Source organism: Balaenoptera acutorostrata, chromosome 4 (genome assembly GCF_949987535.1).
Source record: "Balaenoptera acutorostrata chromosome 4, mBalAcu1.1, whole genome shotgun sequence".
NCBI classification, from domain to species: domain Eukaryota; kingdom Metazoa; phylum Chordata; class Mammalia; order Artiodactyla; family Balaenopteridae; genus Balaenoptera; species Balaenoptera acutorostrata.
In genome coordinates this window covers 1,321,039-1,338,633 of record NC_080067.1, presented here as the reverse complement: position 1 = coordinate 1,338,633, position 17,595 = coordinate 1,321,039, and the positions used below count along the sequence as shown (strand labels likewise).

The 17,595-nt window shown below is 48.2% G+C and overlaps 1 protein-coding gene across 2 annotated transcripts in view; it reads left to right on the top strand.

Annotated features, from left to right (window-relative positions):
- The first annotated feature begins 5,767 nt into the window (after positions 1–5,767).
- LRRC3B (leucine rich repeat containing 3B) overlaps positions 5,768–17,595 on the top strand; it is a 96,800-nt gene continuing 84,972 nt past the window's right edge. Inside the window, exons 1-2 of one of the 2 annotated variants that reach the window (XM_057544859.1) lie at positions 5,786–5,888; positions 7,770–8,159. The gene's annotated coding sequence lies outside the window, so the exon portion shown is untranslated. Of the gene's footprint in view, positions 5,889–7,769; positions 8,160–17,595 lie in introns of both variants that reach the window. The other variant, XM_057544858.1, reaches the window with a different exon arrangement.

Genomic DNA, 17,595 nt, shown 5'->3' with positions numbered 1-17,595 from the left:
GCTTGGGATGAACATACACACACTACTATATATAAGACAGATAACCAACAAGGACCTACTGCATAGCACAGGGAACTCTGCTCAGTATTCTGTAATAACCGATATGGGAAACGAATCTGAAAAAGAATGGATTTATGTATATGTAAAACTGAATCACTTTGCTGTACACCTGAACTAACACAACATTGTAAATCAACTATATGCCAAGAAAATTAAAAAAAAAAAAAAAATAGGGCACGCCTAGAACTCTATAGGTGCCCATACTACCTGTCAAGACATAGAATCCCCAGAAGGCTGATTCTTACATCATGGTCACCTTCCTGGCAGGAAGCATGTACAAATAGCTGCTCTGAAAGCTGGAGAAATGAACAAACAACAGAGCTAGAAGAAGCCACCACTTATTCAGTCCACATAAGGTGTCCATCAGTAGAAATGAGCCCACAATCCATTACTACCTGCAAATTTTTCTAGTATGTTCAAAACAAGCACATTAAAAAGGGATTACTCACCATTTATGTGTCGGGGAAGTGATAATAATGTCTTTATCACACATATTAATATTCTTGAGTGCTTCAAAAGTACTGTGGAACTTAAAAACATTTTCCAGTTTCAGAGAATTAATTAGCTTCCCTGTGGAGCAGCTCACGAGCAGTATTGCCAACCTGGAGATGGAATGATTGAGTTCGAAAGGCAAGCGATGCTGAATTATTCATCTTTGCAATAACGGTATATCAGGCATCCACACCATGCGTGGCTCTGGGCTGAGGGTTGTGAGGGTGTAAACAGATTGAAATAAAGTCCTTGCTCTCAAGGATCTTACAGTCTAGTTGGGGAGGTGACCTCGTCAACCTCTAGCTCTAATACAAATCAAAACAAAGGGCCCAGAAAGGACGGAGAGACATGAGAAGCTACAGGAGGCTATGAGGGTATGAGATAGGGCTGGGAAGAAAGTTAAATTGCAGAGGCTCATGAAAGCCATGTTTAGGAATTTGGTCTTTCACCATGTGGAACCACCGCTAAATAAATAAATAGATAGATAAATAAATAAATAAATAAATATTATGAGTTCATTTAAATGGCTAATCGTAAAATTATTGTTATTATTTTGGTACTAAACAATAAACTCATTTCTCCCACCTCCACCAACCCCTAAACCCCCGCCTCTGGTAACCACTAATGTGCTCTCTGTATCTATGAGTTTGGTTTTTTTGTTTGTTTGTTTTTGTTTTTGGTTTGTTTGTTTGGAGTCCACATGTGAGTTGAGCTCCTACAGCGTTTGTCTTTCTCTGTCTAACTTATTTCACTTCGCATAATACTTTCAAGGTCCATCCATGTTGTCACAAATGGCAGGATTTCCTTCTTTTTTTTATAGCTGAATAATATTCCATTGTACATATGTAAACTACGTTTTCTGTATCCATTCATCTGTTGCTAGACCCTTAGGTTGTTTCCATATCTTAGCTATTGCAAATAATGCTGCAATGAACATGAGGGTATAGGTATCTTTTCAAGACAGTGATCTTGTTTCCTTCAAATAAATATCCGGAAGTCAGATTTCTGGGTCGTATGGTAGTTCTATTTTTAATGTTCTTGAGGAACCTCCATACTGTTTTCCATAGTGGCTGCACCAATTTACTTTCCTAGCTAGTCCTCCCATTCTTAACGAAATAATCTCAATACGTGGAAGAAAAATGGATCCATTTGCCTAAATCTTTCAAATGATCGGTTTGCCTGGTGAGTTCTGGATGAAAACTTATAGTATCGTGTGTGAAGATTGGATTGTTTGTATAATGGGCGATTCTTAACATATCAGATGTTCATTACCCGTGGAAGTTCTGATGCCTACGCTCTCTTTGTGAACCAAACTGCCACGAAGTGAGCAAATCTATGAGGAACTGTGGAGAGATGCACACAGAGGGGTCAACGTGGAAAGAACGTGAGGACACGGCCCTCAGCTCCTGCCGGATGTCGAAAGTGCAGTGCAGGCTGCCAGGCACGAGAGTGAGCCATTCGGGAGGTACTGAAACTTCCAGCTCTGAGTTCAGTGACCCTCAGCTGACCCAGAGCCCGCGGAAATGAGCCTGCCTTCCCGAGAGCCCCGTCCAAATTCCAGATTCAGGATAATGAAGGATTGTTATTTTAAGCCAACAAGTTCTAGGGTGGTTCCTTATAAAAACAGTTAACGGGAACACCTTCCACAAAAGACTCATGACAGTAACACCTTTTTGCTTTGATCCCGTTCATCCCTTGGACAGCAGGGTTTTAGACACCCCAACTATTCAGATTTCAGAAATTCAACTCAAGGGCTCAGAGAAATGCATTTCCATTTCTGTGGAGAGTTTCAAAGGGAGACGATTCAAAATTCAAGGAATTTCCTTGACACGCAACATTACTGAAACGTACTGCTTCTAAAACAATTGACCCCTATTTCTAAAACGAGTTAAACTGAAAACACCAGTAAGTGATGTTTGCCTCTGTATTTCTGTAACATTCGTAATATACACAGGCAAGTTTTACGAAAGTTCCACCTCCAACCCAGAGGGCCCACTATTGTAGATGTCAAGGTCACAGACTCTCATAGCCCTTCAGTGCCAGGCTTTCTTCTCTGATTCGCTAATCACAGGTTACGAATATAGCTTCTCATCCCTTCTCTCTCCTCTGCTTTTTTTTATTGGCTCTCAAGATAAGGCAGGGACAGCAACCAGCCAGCTCTTCATATTAAGCAGGATATTTTGCTGAGCTGGGACTTGACTCCTAGTTGCTACAAAACAAATCTAAGTTTATATGGAAGGTGACAAACTCCATGCCCTGTCATTTATTCTTTTTATAGCATGGGCGATACCAAGAGTCAGCAAGTCTTGTTGATTACATGAATCGACTAGAGCAGAAAGCATCCTAGTCTAGAGATTTCCTGTGTCAATAGTTAGAAATTGTTTGTTTTAATTAAGAGAAAACTAATTCCACTGCTTCTGATTACTACATACATTTTTACAAAGAAACCCATAATCCCAGTATTAACAGGGATAAACACAGTTTATCCCTGTTAATACTGGAGTGCGTATTACTCTAGACGGGAGTCTAAATACATATAGATGTAATAAAAAATGTATTATACTTTAAACTCATTTTTAAACATTTAACGATTGCCAAAGGAAAACATATGGAGATTTTACTATGCCCTAGGCACTGCACTAAGTTCTTCATAAATACTCTTTCATTTAAAGCACAACACTATGAGATAAATAACATCAACCCAATTATTGGAGGTCACGGTCACAGCTGGCACGTTGAAATGTCTGACTCTAAACCGAGATCTGTCCGTTCCAGATTTTAATTTTCACTATTCTCTCATCCCTGCCTCTGATTTTTTCAATTAAAATTGTATTGTAACCATCATTCCTGACAATATTCACCTATCCACTACAACAACAGTTGAATGTCTGACTAATACTCCATTTATAGTTCTTCAAAATATTTCACCATTTCTCTCTTGTTAAGACATTTCAGTTTGGTTTTGTTTGTTTTTAATTTTCTACTAGTATCGATATAAACAATGGCAATAAATACCCTTGTAGATAAATCTTGTTGTACATCCTTAATTACTTCCTGAGGATGAATTTCTAGAAATAGAGTCATTGGGACAATGACATACAAACATTTTATGTTTTCAATAGTAAAATTTCCCTTCAGAAAAACTATACCAAATTACACACCTGCCATTTATTTATCTGTGAATTCATTTAAAACAAAACAAAAAAACCCAAATAAACAAAACTACAACCTTTCCAATCTCAGTATCATCTTAGAAATAGAAAATATCTTAGGAGTCTTTTTTCTTTTTTCTTTTTTTCTAATCTCCTACACATTATGGACCTTTTTCACAGTGCATACCTGATCTGGGGTATCTGTCCTATAATTCATAGAAAGTGGAGACAGAAAACAAAGAATGATTTAAAATATCCCTAAACCACAAAGCACAAAGAGTCAGCAATGAAATACTGCTCTAACAGTTCAAAAATGCATCCAGAATAAGAGAGACTCATGGGGAAAAATGAGGAAATCTTGGCAGGATTCCAACATACTTGACACAGGTCACAAAATGATAAAGATTTTCTGGTCCTTCTCCACCTGGAATGGGTTTGCTCTAGGTTTTGGCAGCTGAGTATATACCACTTGCCATATGCAGTTGTGCAACAGCTTGGTTTTCTTCGCCTTTGGAAATTCCACAAACAGAGGTGGGGTGGTCAGTGGGAAGATCGTTTAGAAACAAAAATGAATTAAATAGTGTTACATTTCTAGGTCATAGGGGCTGTGAGTTTAACTTTTTGTGTCTTCTCTTCTACCCAAGCTCTGAAAAATTTCATCGCAGAGTCCCTTTAATTTTAGAGCCACTGGGATTTAGCTGAAGGAGAAAGTGACCTTCCGCTGGTTAAGCTTTCCTTGAGTACGTTACCCATTAGATACAAAACATTGCTGGATGTTGCAGTGGAAAAAAAAAAATAATACAGGTCAGTGAAGCAATAGAAATCTATAACAAATCTATAAATATGTAAATTCTGCAAATGATTGGCAAATAAAACTGTGACAGCAAAGAGAAGGGAAAGATTAATTCTACCTGGTGAGGGGATGAGGATAGGGGTGGAAAAGAAGATGGTATCTGTAGACCGTGGCAAGGCCGGGTCCTCTGGACCTTTTTTTTTTTTTTCTTCTTTTGGTGTAGATCTGATAAAGAATTGAAATCATGAAACAATAACATTATGAAAACCAATAATTTGCTTTAATCTTACACACACTTTCTTCGGGGACATATAGACTCCATTTCGGCTGCACGTTCAAAGTCATCCTGGAAGAGGAATGAAAAATTGAAATTTCTCACACCTCCTCTGCTTTGGGAAACTAGACTGGTTGAGGGTAGGGCTCAGGGTCCAGGACTCAGTCCCAAAACTTTGGGCTTCAGGAGCTGCAGGGGACCATTCCGGGGTCTGATCTTGTAGTCGTCGGGGCGGGGGTATCCCACTTTATTCACCCTACCGCAAAATCGCCTAGTGCAACACTTAGCACCCAGTAAGCAATGGTTTGTCCAAAGGATTTCATGCATCAGCCTTTTTCCCCGTTAGAGGACCATCCCCCCATCAGCACGTTACGCTCCCTCTGCCAGCTCGGTTCATCTCCGATCTCCAGAGTTAGAAAAGCAGGAGAAAGCATCGGCCCGGAGTACCCTGAGAGTGGAGCTCTGCCGCGGGGGGGGGTGGGGGGGGGCCGGGACGGGGGATGGGAGGGCGGCGAAGGCGGCGGGCCGAGCGAACACTCCCACCTCAGCTCCCTCCCCCCGCAGCAATCGCCCAGCCCCCGCCCTCTCTCTCCATCCCGGACCACCGCCCGCGAGGCGGGAGAACGGCGCCCGCGCCGCCGAGGCTGGCTCCGGCGGTCACGTTCGTCCCCTGCAGCTCTTGCAGTCCCCTCCTCCCTCCTCCCCGGCCCGGGTCTGGAGGCGATTCCCCTCTAGCGACTGAGCCGAGCGTTTCTGGGCGAGCGGCGCTTCGCCCCCTCCCGGCTTTGTCTCCTCCTCCGGCGAGGCTCCGGGCCCGGCGCAGGGTCTGCAGCGGCCGCCGCAGCGGCGGGAGCCCAGCGGTGCCTCCCGGCGCGGCCGCCCGGGGCCGCACCCTCTCTCGGCGGAGGCGCCGGCGGACAGCGGCCCAGCCACGCACCGCCCGCGTCCCGCGCACCAACGCCGCAGCCGCCGCGGGAGAACCAGCCCACCCGGCCGGCCGGCTCCGAGGCCGGCAGCCCCGCTGGCAGGCGGGTGGGGACGGCGGCTGCTACGGGTCTGGCAGTGCTCCCTGCGCTGCGAGGATGGAGCAACCACCCCGGCCGCGGACCGGCGCAAGGTAAGGTGCAGCCGCCTGTTGCTTTTCGCAAAGCGCGGCATCGTCCCCTCGGCCCGGGCGCCTAGGCCATCCCTCCCGGCACCGGTAGAGGACAACTATCACCCCATTTCTGAGTCTTGTCCAACCACCCCCCCCCCCCGCCCCCGGTTCCCTGGCGCAGATCCTTGGAGAGATCCCCTCCTGGGGAGTTGGGGGCGGGGGTGGGTGGTCTACCCTCTTTGCTCGCGTGCCGCTGGCTGCAGTGCAACAGTCTGCAAACTTTTGTGCCCCCTCCCTGCGTGGTGCTCAGCCAGTGCGGTGCAAGTTGCGTGTCCAGTTCTCCCTTGCGCCCTTCCCCCACTCCTCCCCCCACCCCACCCCGAACCTCCCCTCGCCCTAGGCATCTGCCTGTTTTCTCCGGGCGTTCTTGCCAGTCGACTTTTCGCTCCCTGCCGCTCCCGCTGGAGAGGCGAGGGTTTGGGACCCAGCGGGGCTGATCCTGCCTGTAGGGGTTGAGTGGGAGCGGAGATGGAGAGGTAGTATATAGGTGGGACGTGGGGGGAGGCTGCCCCCGCCCCTGGGGCTCCGTCCGGCGCGGCGGGAGTCGGCCCGCTCTTGCATTTGCCACCTCCAGCTCGGGAATGAACCCCCTGGAGTGGCTCGAGGCTGTGCGCCGTGGGAAGGCAAGTGCAGCTGCGGGTGGGTGAAGTAAGTGGTTAGGGGAGGGACAGGGTGCTGGTGAGGCGGGGGAGGAAGCTGAGGATGGGGACGATCTGGTTGAGGGTGGGACCAAAAGGCTCTGCTAAAGGGGGCGAGGGGCCGGCCCCGGGCCGCCTTCAGACGTGGAGGAAAAGGAATTTGAGCCTGGGGGCGGGGGGGCCGGGTGCGTACAGACAGATGGCGGAGGGGTTGATACCTGAGAAACGCAGAGGGGCAGACCCGAGCCCTGGAATGCCGGGCCCCGGCGGCCTTGGGAAGGCAGGCTTCTGGGTGCCTGGGATGGGGCGACCTTTCTCCCGATTCTGTGTACGTTGGCGTCTTGGGCGGTGACTGAGTGGTCAGATCAGGGACCAGGGGAGCTTTTCCCTGCTCGAAGAGGACCCCCGTGTCCCCTCCTTTCTCCGACACCTGCTTCCACACCCTTCCACTTCCCACGCCCACCCTCCCTGCCCCGCGCCGGGGAGTTAGGGATGTTTCCACGGCCGCAGGGTGGGAAGGGGATTCCGGTACTCCGGCGGCAGGCTTGGCTGCTGGGCTGGGGAGAGTCCCAGCGCCTGGCGAGTAGACCTCGGTCCCAACTGGTTGGAGGACAGCGCAGGGGGCGGAGGCTGCAGTGGGAGCCCCCGCCCCCTCTCCCGCCCCTCCCCACCTCGCACCTGGGCGGAGCGAGGGACCCGGGGAGCCCCAGACGCCCGGGAGGCTCGGAGGCGCGGCACTGGAGGGCGTGCGGCGAAACGCAGGGCGCTGGGCTAAGGAGTGTGGGCATCGGGTGAGGGGAGGCCCGGCTCCCAGACCCGGGGCCCCAGGCAGAGGTGCGTCTGCCCACCTCTCAGCCCCCCAGGTAGATCCTCTGGTTGTTGCAGACGCTTTGGCGGATGCGGAAAGGCGAGGCGCTTTCCTCCTTTGCACCCCGGCAATGTGGAAGGGGGCCTAGACTGCTGTGGCGAGGCAAGGGCGGTCCCTGGGATCCTCTGATGCTGGCGGGGGACACCCCGGGCTGTCAAAGGCCTGGAAGCGCCTCCTTTAACCCTTCTCTCTCTGAGGAGGTGCACGCCCCTCTCCAAGTGGCGCCTTGGGCTGAGAATCCAATTCCCGGCTGGTTCCTCCTGGCTCCATAGGAGGCGAATTTGGAGGCTGCGTGGGTCAGGAGCCCCGTAAATCCCTCTGGTCTTCCCTGTGCAGCTCTCCCACGTGCAGGCTTTGAGGGGCACCACCGGCTCTGCGGTTGCCCTGCGGACATCTTCTGCTCTCCGGACCCGAGCTGGGAGAAAGCAGAGCTCAGCGCAGCCCCCTTTTCTGGGCCCTACGCCCTGGCCAGACCCTTCCGGAAGAGACATCGACTGGCCAGGACTCCGGAGGAATCCTGAGTTCGGTCACTCCCATCCGGGCCCCCCCGGACGCCGCGAGCTCCCTGTCTCCCCACAGCAAGCTCCAGAGTCCCAGGCAGCCGGACAAGGGATGCCCTCGGAGCAGGCTGGGGTGCACCTGCTGAGCGCAAACTCCACACCCTCCCCGGCCAGGCGTCGAGGGGGATAGAGCGTTGGCCTCCTCCGAATTCCCTGGATAACCGAGGTAGGATCCCAGAATTAAGTCCCTCACTCGGCACCACTGAACTTTGGACACCCCAGGACCTGGTTCTTTCTGGGTGCTTGTCGCCCGGTTTTGTGCTCGCGCCACTTGCTTTGCCTGTAGAAACAGATTGGAACGTGTCCCTTGGCAACTCTTGAAGGAAGACTTAACATCCACACCAAGGTGTTTTTTTTTTTTTTTTTCAGGTTGCTGAGCTATTCTGGGGAGACAGGTAGTAATAATAACCATCAGCACTTGCATTTACTCTGTGCCAGGCTCTAAAGAGTTCATTCATGGGCACTAATCCTCACAACAACGCTGGAAGGTAGTTATTACTCCCATTTTATTGGTGGGGAAACTAAGCCATGGAGAAATTAATTTCCTTGCTCATTGTCACCCAGCCAGTAAGTGATGGGACTGGTTAGGCTTGCGGGTAGAGAACACTAGTGTGCCCCCTTCTTTGAAGCCCGTTTGGTACCAAAGAACCTTTGTCCCAGGGAAGCATGGGTGAGGCCCCCCGTTTTCTGCTCAAACCCCAGGCCATGCTGGCAGTGCCATCCTTGCCCTGGAGGCCCCTGTAGCTGTGACGCTGGGGAGACCGATGGTGCATATACCCCCTCAGAGCCCCATGGGGCGCACCTCCAGAGGATGGGGTCCTGGCACCGGAAGCAGATTTAGGGAATTGGCTGCTGGCACTGGATTTCTTTTCTGAATCTTTTGGAGGACATTCCCTTTGTAAACGTGAGGAGAAATGGAAGGGGGATCCGAATGTGAGCAGGGCTCTGCTCTAGGGCCACACACTGTAGATACAGTATTCTGCAAATGAGTCCCTTTCTAGTGACCGAATCACAGAATATTAGAGTCGGCTCAGATATCACCCTTCCCAATCCAGAAGCCGGGAGGGGCCTTCTTGATGTGGTCAAGGCCACACAGTGTGTTTCTGGTACCACTAGTACTAGAACCACTGTCTTCTGACCCATGGTCAAAATAAGCTCTGTTTATGCATGTATAGATTAGGTTCACTGTGGCTGTTTTTCAGCATCTTAAAATTAATTCGTGAAAATTTAACTAGGGAAACGCTTGTTTATTTAAAAAGTAGACCATTTTGCTAATTTCTCATAAATGCCTCCATCTGCATAACCAGAAAAAGCCGCTTTCATGTAGTGGATAAACCACCACAAATGTGTGTCTTTTGCCAAACATTGCAGTATACTATTGATAAGCCTTCCAATAAAAAAATTAACTAACCATGCAACCCTTTAGATGATTCTAAATAAAATTTAATGGATTCTCAACCATTTTAGCCAAGTCCTTCTGTCAAGTTGAGTGGCTCTGTCCTGCCCCAAACCCAATTATTTGTGAAAATAAGAAAATGTTGGACCTCAGAGGGAAAAATCCTTTTGCATCCAATGAGATGATTTGGTGTTATTTCTTTGGGACTTCTGACCATTGGGTTAAACTTTAGGCCGATGTCAATTTGAGGCAAAATCACATCTTTCTAGTGGACATACTTGAGGCTCAGAAAGGGGAAAATAATTCTTTGTCCTTTTCTCACTCGCTGAGTCCCTTTAACAAAGGGGACTTTCTCTAGCAGTTTAGGGATTCCATGTGCCCCTAGGCATTCTTGTAGGACAGAATTGTGATTTCTAAGAGCATCCCATGTCTTTTCTCTGTAGCTACAATACTAAGATGTTCTTCCCCTGGAGCTGAACCAACAAAAAGTCAGTAAACAGAGAGGAGAATTGGGAAAGCCTGTTTCTCAGAGTCACATTGTGTGTGTGTGTTTGGGGGGTGGGCGGTAGCTAAGAGTTACAGGCGGATGGTGGAAATTTGGTGCCTTTTATGTCACCTGGAACAAGATTTCCATCCCTGATGCTGTGCTAAACCAGGACAGAGGCCCTTGGGCAGTGATGAGTGGGGTTGGGGTGAAGGAGGAAGAGGCAGAGGATGAGGGGGATGGAAAGGAGGCTTGGCTGATGAAGGGCCTTGGGGTGGCAGAGATGGCTCCGGAGAGCCTGCACTGAGAGATGCTGTCCTTCCCCCCTTTCCCCTCCTACCCACCTCCTCAGTCCGCCATCTGTGTTGGGTTGACTGATCTGAATCCCAGCGTCCTCAGTTATCTCAGGGGAAGCATTCACTTGCTAGAGAATTCATTAGAAACGCATATTGTTTTTATGTAAGGAGGGGAAAATATGCACAGATGCCCCAGTCCTCAGGGAGAGCCCTGAACCTCAGATCATCCCAGAAGGCTGATCTTCTGAAGGTGGGGATGCTGCTTTAGTTGGATTACTGCCGTGTTAGAGAATAAAAAATGTGGCATTGGAATCAGGTGTGACAACATCCCAGGGGAATGGTTTCTTTTTTGGGAACCTCAGGAAGAAGAATTCTTTTGCACCTGGGCAGACATCCTGGTTTCCAATTCCTAGCTTTTCAGGGGTGTCAGGGAGTTAGCTGCATCCTTATCCCATGTGTGTGGTCCATACCCCCTCTACTTACTTACTTACTCATTCCTGTGTGGCCCACATAACACTTCTACTGGGGCAATTCGTTGGGGGTGTATTTATCTTAAATCATATAAACACAAGTTTGTTGACAGAATAACAATTATTATTAAGCAACAGGCTCTGGGAAAATGTTATTTAAAAAAAGAAACCTTTTTGTTCAGAACACAATGAATAAATATTTGTATGCAATACACAGTAAGAAGTGTCGATAAAATTTTTGGTTTTGGTGAGATACTTAAAAATAAAAGAGAATCAAGAACCAGAGCATCTGAACTTGACCAATTTTTAATAACAAGAGAAGCCAAATAATAAGGATCTGTGGAATTAGAAGAGGACAGCAGGGGGAAGAAAAGAAAAAGAAAACATAAGCAAGTAGAACCTGAGAAGCTATCCCCTCACGGATTTTATTTTAAATAAAAACATAATATCTTAATCTATGGTTAGATTTGAATAATCCATAGGATTAATAGAGTTACTATTTTATCTTCAGATTGTGGCTTCCATGAGCTTTATTCTACAAGTGATTGGGAACCATGATGGCAGCCCTTGTACCTGCCATACTAGTATCGACCTACCTGCGCTTTGTAAAACCTGGTGAATTAATACATCACAACATGACATATGAAATGACCATTTGATATAAGAATGAAGTCTGCAACCTTCTCAAGAGCTGACAGGCCTGGAACATATTTTCCCAAAGTGAATAAGCTAAGAGTAAGGGCTGTATAATTCATTTAAAAAAAAAAAAAAAAAAGAATACATATTGAAAAAGAACCACCCAGATAAAAACAAGATTTTTCTCTTTCAGAGGATAAATTAACAGATAGTTAAGTTTATAAAATTTATGGTTTCAATTTCTCCTAAGCTCTCTGAGCTGCTTTTTATGTTAATATTTGTCCAGTGACACTTTTTGAAAAAGGATTTATGCCTTTTTAAAAAATTTATTTTATTTATTTATTTTTGGCTGCGCTGGGTTTTCGTTTCTGCGTGCGGGCTTTCTCTAGTTGCGGTGAGCTGGGGCTACTCTTCATTGCGATGCACGGGCTTCTCATTGCAGTGGCTTCTCTTGTTGCGGAGCACGGGCTCTAGGCACGCGGGCTTCAGTAGTCGTGGCACGTGGGCTCGGTAGTTGTGGCTTGCGGGTTCTAGAGCGCAGGCTCAGTAGTTGTGGCGCACGGGCTTAGTTGCTCTGCATCATGTGGGATCTTCCCGGACCAGGGCTTGAACCCGTGTCCCCTGCATTGGCAGGCAGATTCTTAGCCACTGCGCCACCAGGGAAGCCCTGTGCCTTTTATTAGAAGTAAAATGGAAAACAAGTATAAAAAATAAAATATTGTGAGTCATTCTCAAGCATGGAACAATACAAATTTAGATTGGTTTCCTTCTGTTTCTTCTTTCTTTCTTCTTCTTCCTTTTTTTTTTTTTTTTTTTTAGGTCACTGATAGAATTTTCATTCTGCATGTAAATAATCAGTACCTTGCTGGCAGAGACAGCTGGACAAATATTTCCCCTGGTAGTAGCAGGAAGAAGGAACCGGGCACTTGTATATTTGTCCAGAACTAAAGCGCAAAGGTCCTGGCTTCTCCTCTAGTTTTTCAACCTCAGTTCTGGTCTAGAAAAGCAGTCCTTGCATAGGCCTGCATACAGAGGGCTCGCCCTGGTAGCAGTGACTGAGCAGTATCCCTTCCTTGGCTACACTGGGAATTTACGCTCTGAGAAGAATCCTGGTCCAGCTTGCTGACCTTCCCTAGACATCTGGTCATGAGCAATTACCAAGCAGGAAAGTTTTCCATCCTTTCTACAGATTATATTTCAGCTTGGGTTGGCAAAGTCGCGTCATCTCCTGGCATGGAGTGTTTTGTAGTCATTTATTTGGGTGGTCGGTCTGTTTTTTAGTTGCTTCTCAAAAACACTTCCTACCAACAAAATTAATACCCTTCCCTAATGAAAGGTATAAAGTAGACCCTTGGTGCTCAAAGCATCTGCTACAAAACTCATGAGAGAGGGATGGCTGAGAGCCACCAGGTCAGGAGGCCCAGGAGAGAGGCCACAGAGAAGCAGTGAGAGGGGGGAGGTAGGAGAGAAAGGGAGTAGGAGGGGCAAGTATCAGGGGAAACGGACCACCCAAAGGAAGGGGGCCCAGCGGTTAACACAGGAAGACTGAGAGATACTTGGTAAAAGCCAAATCCAAAGGATAAGGAAAAAAGGCATAAAAATAAGAGAAGATGAAGAAAGCTAATGGGTGTGATAAAGGCCTGAAGAAGAGGTGTACAAGTTATTAATAATGCACCTAAATAATTCCTCAAGGTCTAGATCAACCCAGAGGCAGGCTGAGACCTCAGCCAGAGGGCAGGCTCTCTTTCCCACACTCCCTGTCCTTGGTTAATGTGACTTCTCCATCACCAGGCCAAGGGCTCTTCCATCTTATCTATGCCATGGTACCCTTTGGCAGTCTGACACATTTAGGGACCCTATGTTTAGATATATAAATTGCAGTACGTAAGATTATAACACGAGCTGTATAAACCATTGTGACCTACTAGCGTACGCACAACGGGATCTGACGGTGGGCCGGTGGGATGAGTATAATATGCTGCTGTGGGTGACTGCAGACCTGCACCGTGATAGGGAAACGTCCCATCTGCACGCTTGGGTGGCAACATCACCGGTCCCGGTCCTGTGCTTAAGGTCTGTGGCCTGCATTTGTAATAGAGTGAAACGCTAAACCGTAGTTCAACATTAGTAAACCAATTCATGACTTTTGTCCCATTCGGGCTCATGGGTTGCTTGAATCCTGTTGACAGATGCCTTGGAGGTCTGCGAGTGGGGTGACCGTATCATTCATGGCCGGGATACTTTTGAGAATGAAAGGGAGCATAGAAGTGGGTGCTCTAAGAAGTGGGTGTGAATTGGGATGGGCCTGGGCAAATTGTAGCACAGGGTCCCTCAGCTGTGGAGACCTCCTTGGGGTCTCTCTTCCCAGATCAGTTTTCACTTCTCTGGCCCAAGGAATTGGCATTATCTGCCCTATTCCTAGGGATCACCCTTGTAGATGCTGATGGGCAGTGGGAATGGAGAACACCTCTAGCTGAAAGAAGCCACGTGTCAGGGCCACAGCCGGGCGATGGGATGGCCTTTGTGAGAACTGGAAAATGGGCTCCCTTGGAGGAGCCGAACCTTCTGGCTCCTGGCTGTGTGAACACCGGCCTGCATTTCATTTCCCAGTGGCTGCCTTGGCCGCACGTCCTGAAGCCTCGGCCAATTTCTCCTGAAGCGAGCTTGAATTATTAGACTACAGTGCATTTCAGCCCAAAGTTTCAACTTCTCCCAACAGTGTTTTTTTTTTTCAAAGCGGAGCTGCCACAATGGCTTTTTAAGGTTCACTTCCTGTCCCTACCCACTTCTTACTTATCAGGAAATGGCCTCAGTGCGGGCAGGTGGATGGAGACCCATGGGAAGAGGCCAGGATCTGGAGAATTCTTAAACTGGATCACAAGACCTCGAGTGACGGAGACAGACTGAGGTCACGGAGTGTTCCCGAAGCACGTGGCTCATGTTGTCCGGTGCTGGGGGAAGATGACCGCAGGTCCCTGAGCCTGGGGATCGCCGTGCGTCTGTCTGTACCGACTGGTGAAGTGGATTCTGCTTAGTAGAAAAGAAGTCTCTTCTAAGAAAGCCTGTGACTCTGCAGGGGGGGATGCAACATCTCAGAAACCTTGTCTTTATGTGCATGTAGAGTATTTGATCAGGAGCCGGGCAACCAGCTTTGGCCCTAACCAGCTGGGTGGTGATGGACTGGTTAGGATGACTGTCCCCTGCTCCCCTTCCTCAGACAGAGGATGCTTGGAAGCTAGATGGCTTCTAAAGCCCCTTCCAGTGCGGTGGTCTGCAAGGGCATTGTTCTATTTATATGCCATTCGCTGGCCTTCCTCTTTAAGCGGGTCCGGGCTCACTTTCCTGCTTAGGGCTTCCAGACCTTACGTACCACAGATCCAACGATGACAGATGGAGACACTCCGCCATCCTTAGGGTCTGTGACTAGAGTGAGGGGATGGGGGTGGAAAGGTGGAGGGAAGAGTAGCCGGGAGGCAAAGGGATAGAGTAGGAAAGGAGTGGACCAACTGATAACTTTCCTTTTGCAACAATAATAGTCGCTCAGGAAAGATGGAGGGAAGATGGAGGAGGAGTTCCTAAAATTTTGACTGTGTGTTCATCTGTGTCTCACTCTTTATAACCGTGTCATCATGTGAATCCCTGCTAAAAACTTTTCAGTTACTCCTGGTCGTCTCCAGGAGGGTTTCATCCTTATGATGGTTTAATAGGTCCTTTGTCACCTGGTCCTGCCTATCTCTCCATCTGTCATTTTCCTGGGCACACGTACGCCCTGGTGTGTTCCAGCTGGTGTGTTAGTACTAGTTAGTAGTGACAAGGCTTCTCACTTCTTCTCTGAAACTCTGCCCTTGGTGATGCCACACGGCAGCCTGAAATCAGCTACGGCAGGGGCATCTACACCACAGAAACTGACGGGCATTATAAAGCAGTGCTGTTTTCCCAGAGAGTCTCGTGTTAAAACTGACTAGCACACACCACTGCCCCTGCCTCGCCCAAAGACTTGCACTTCCTGCCACAAAAGCTTCTCTTTCCCGTCTCTCCATCTGCACTTCCCGACTCCTGATAGCTCATCTGTCTTTCTTTCCTTCTCTCTTGCTTTCCCTTCTTCTTTCCCTCCCTCCCTTCCTTCTAAGGGTCCATCCACCTTCTCATCCAGAGGTTGCCAGACTCCGTTCTCATCCCTCTCCTGCCCCTTCATAGTTGAGTGAGTGAATCTGGCAGAATTTCCTAACTTTTAACATGCCTCAGTTTTCTCTATGTAAAATGGGTGTAATCATTGGTCGTTGTGAGGCTTAAATGAGTTAATACGTATAAGGTACTGTGACTAGTACATGATAAGTACTATTTAAAAGTCTTTGTTTCTAGTATTGATCACAACATCATGGATCGCTTGCTATGTACCCGGCACTGAATATTGCACATAGGAAGAGAGGTTCAACAAAACAAGCACAAGACAGTGTTTAAGAGCCTTGAGCAAAGCCTGGTTAGTTCTTCCAGGCGTATCAGAATGGACTTCATGGAGCCAGGGGCGTTGAAACTGAATCCTGAAAGACTGATGGCAAAAACCCACCACACTGGCAAGACAGACAGAGGCATCTCAGGAGGAAGAGAGTCACATGGGCACCGGAACACAAGAGGGAACAAGATGGTCTGTTGAGTTTCTGTGTAGCTGAGCGTGAGAGCGTGGACGGAGAGGGGCTCTGATCATATCTGGGTTATGCTAACATCCACAGGGAAGTCAGCTGGGGTCTCCTCTTAGCTCTGCCTTTCTGTTGCCTGCAGCAGTGCGGTTCTGAGCTTCGGATTTGCCAAAAAAATGTCAGACATCCAGATTTGTATGCGAAAGCTCCTAATGGTTAATGGTAGAACTCATTCAATTAAAAAATAAACAAAATTAACAAAACAAAGCCTATCCGGAGGCTATATCCAGTCTCCTGTGGGAGAATGGGATTCTAGGTCCTCAAGCTGTGCCAGGATAAGGTCTGCAGTTGAATACCTGACTTCGAATGTGGTTCTGCTGGGCGCTGTGTGGTCCACAGGTGAGAGTGCCTCAGGGTCTCGGAGCCCTGGTTTTCTGCCAAACAGCCTCGCCACAAAGAACCTTTTGGCTTATGGAGATAAAAGCCCTTGCAAAGAACCCGACACGTGTTAGAATTTTTCCCAGACCCCACGGACTGTGGCAGAGATGTCCCCTCAGTACAGCCCAAGCCTGATCTCCGTCACCCAAAGATACCCGGATAGCCTTACCTGCCTTTTTAATTTTAACAATAGATGGGGGAAGAGAAATGTAGGAGTATTTTTTTTTCCCCTTCATTCTGTTAAAAACATCACAAGGAGCTTGACATTCCATTTTGGAAAGCTGGATGTCACAGATCCAGCTGAAAGCGATTGATTGCTTCTGCTTGGATTTAAGATCCTGGGGAAAAGGTGCACTCGATTTCTGTGCGGTGTGTGTTGATTGTTCTTTCGAGGCGGGGGAGATTCTCTGAGAAGCAGTCAGCCCCGCTAGGTGTTAGTCGGGGTCCTGTCAAGATCTGCACTTAACGTTTGTGAAATTTCCCCTCTTTTGAGTCCCTTCCATTCCAGGCTGGCTTTGATCGAGCAGGTTTTAAGAAAACGATCAAACCTTAGAAGAGGGGAATTATTTCTAGTTGAGGGAGCTTGGTGGATGCTGGCTTCCGTAAAGTAGAGAGGTGGCTAGGCCAGCAGCCTACTTCATCAGGCCTGATGAAAAGCACCCTGTAATTGCAGCTTTGTGATGATAATACATTGAATCCTGGTGTTATTCTGGTTTGGGGTTATCTGTATTTGTTTCCTTGTATTGCCTGATTGAACTTGATCATGAGAAGCTTCCGAGTTGCAGGCAGGCCTTGGAGTAAGGACACCTGACTTAACAAAAGCACCTCAGATCTGGATTCTGGCCTCACTGCCGAGCTCCTACCACCTCTTCTCCAGGAGCTGAGCTGAGCCTCAGGGTCTGTCTCACTCGCTTCCAAGCCCTAAGCCCCCTGGGCCCTCAGGACTGAGGTGTCTGGTGCTGCTGTAGCCCTCACCCCCTGTTGGTGTCTGGGGTCCTGTCCCATACCAACCACTTCAGGAACCAAACCCCAGAGAAACCAAGGTCCTCCTCTTCTGAGGTGGATTTGAAACACTTAAGTTTACTGAGTTAACATTATGGGTCAAATAGCACAATTGCTGTGAAGGAGGTGTTGAAGGCCTAACCCCTAATGTGATGGTGTGTAGACACGGGGCCTTTGGGAGGTGGTTAGGTCTGGGTGCGGTCAGGAGGGTAGGGCCAGACACGGGAGAGCTTGCTTCCTCTT